Raw genomic sequence first — 2,188 nt, 5'->3', positions numbered from 1 at the left:
CATCAAGCTCTTGTGTAACTTCAGGTTGCCCTTTAGCATGGCCGAGCTGGGCCCAGGCCCAGGCCGCCAATATTCTAAGGGGGGCATGGAGTTGTGTGCATTAAGGTTCTGCTGACAGCAGCACCCTTCTTATCTTGATCCAGGCTTATCCATGTCCCTGCATGTTTGTTTCTGGCCGAGTTGCCAGTTTAAAGTGGTTTTAGTCCTTCATTATCATGCAGCGGGTGATGGTTTTAACACCCCGGTAGACCCCTTTCTTGCCCTCCCCTCACCCTCTGACCCCTGCTGATATACATCAACAAAACCATCCTCTGCGTGGAGCAGCTAAGCTATTGGTGATTTAGGTGATCTGGGTGAGGTCAGGGATGTTTGTGTTCAGCGCCCATCCCCGCTAATTCCAGGTACTGACAGGGAACACATGCCTCATTTACTTCACTACCATCAGCAAGAACGCCAAATTTCTCTTCACACATGCCCAGGGTGCTATCTTTGCAAAGACCGGCTCTGTTTGTCATCTTTTTGTGAGTCCTTCATATGCAGTTTATTCACAGCTGCTAATCCTATCAACTTATTTTTCCACTGGTCAGCCCCTGGGGCAGTGGGGCTTACCCAAGGAATTGCTATGCGCCTTTTCACCAAAACAGTTTCGGAATGAAATCATGTGTAATTTTATTTTGTGAACCTTCTAGTGGGAAATATCCTCCGTAATCATTGCCTTATAGATTTCTTGAGCAGTGCACCTGTAGTCATACTCAATCTTAAATTTTCTTTTTAAGCATTTAGTTAAAAGATAGATGGTCATGATTTATTGCACTCCACCTGCGAACGGAATTTTGATAAATATGTTGAATAAACTGCTGCCATGTTTTTTTTTTTACCTCAAAAGGATTTAATGTGACTTAATTTTTGATGGGTTTTAAAGTGGTCATGTTTGGGTATGGGGTGACCAAGTGCAAAGAGTAATTGAGTTATCAACAAGGAACAAAACAGCCTTCTAGGGCATGAGCCAGGCATGTAGAAGGTAAGATGCAATATTTCCCTCCTGCTTCAATTCTGATATTTATTTTGTGATCAACTCCGTTGTCACTTTCACTTCTCTCATTTACCAGCCCACTCTAAGTGCCAGCTTTCCTGGCAGAAAGGTGAGCAGAAGTGCTCCTTAATGAGCATAGGGCGACCACCCGTCCATAATTTTCATCGACTGGCCGTTAATTAACTCTAAAGTCCATTGCTCATGATGGAGATTTCAAAGGACGGCCTTCGTCCATAATTTTAGCCTTTGGGCTAAAAGACCAATATTACAGTTAAAATGCCTTGCTGAAGAAAAAGGTCTCCTGTGCTGTGATCGCGAGGGAGGGGAAGACACATAAACAAGAAACAAGACTCCTCGCCAGGGTGTCTGCTGCATGAAAAGAAATGTACATCTGTGCAGTTGGTTAATCTGTAAATGTAAGGGCTGCTTCAGATTCGGGAACCAGTAGAGGTGGTGTCATTTGATGGAGACATTATAAGCTTCCTGATGACAAAGGTTTATTCCTTTTGAGAGGTATTGTGGGGGTGTTCCAAGCTGAGCTGTGGAGTGCCTGCTCTTAATAGACAGTTGTAAAACTGTTTGCACAAGGTGCAATCTCTATATTACTAAAATCTACACAATAAAAACACTTTTTTTGTCTTTAACCTAAATGTATGCCCATATTTTGTTGCAGTCTATCTTAAACTGTGTGTAATGCAAATGTAAAATATTGACTTAAACATTTGCAGTGCTTTCTGTGGCAGGCAGAGACCCCCAGCACTAAAAATACGCAAGTCACTTTTCTGCTGAACCAAACAGAATTCAGTTAAATGGGCTTCTGATTGCAAGCACATAAATCAGCAGTGATCCCATTGACCAATAGAGGTTTCATAACATAAAATAGTGTATTTCCCACTGATTGTATTAATTTACATTTATTTTTCATTTAAGGTGTGCATTATTTTATGTACAGTTACCTGATGGTAGAAGATCAAAAAACAGTCACAGAATATTTTGATCGAACTATCCATGCCTTTGATTCCACCTCCATGCTCACTGACCTCATCCCCACTGCCATCAGGATCACAGTAGCCATACTTTTTAAAATGACCTTCGTCCATTTAGAAAGTCAGCAATATTAGCTCATAGGGCCTCATTTACGAGGCCCTATCAGCA

This window comes from Pleurodeles waltl, chromosome 11 (genome assembly GCF_031143425.1).
Source record: "Pleurodeles waltl isolate 20211129_DDA chromosome 11, aPleWal1.hap1.20221129, whole genome shotgun sequence".
NCBI classification, from domain to species: domain Eukaryota; kingdom Metazoa; phylum Chordata; class Amphibia; order Caudata; family Salamandridae; genus Pleurodeles; species Pleurodeles waltl.
The sequence above is the reverse complement of the archived record's forward strand: the minus strand, read 5'-3'. Positions refer to the sequence as shown.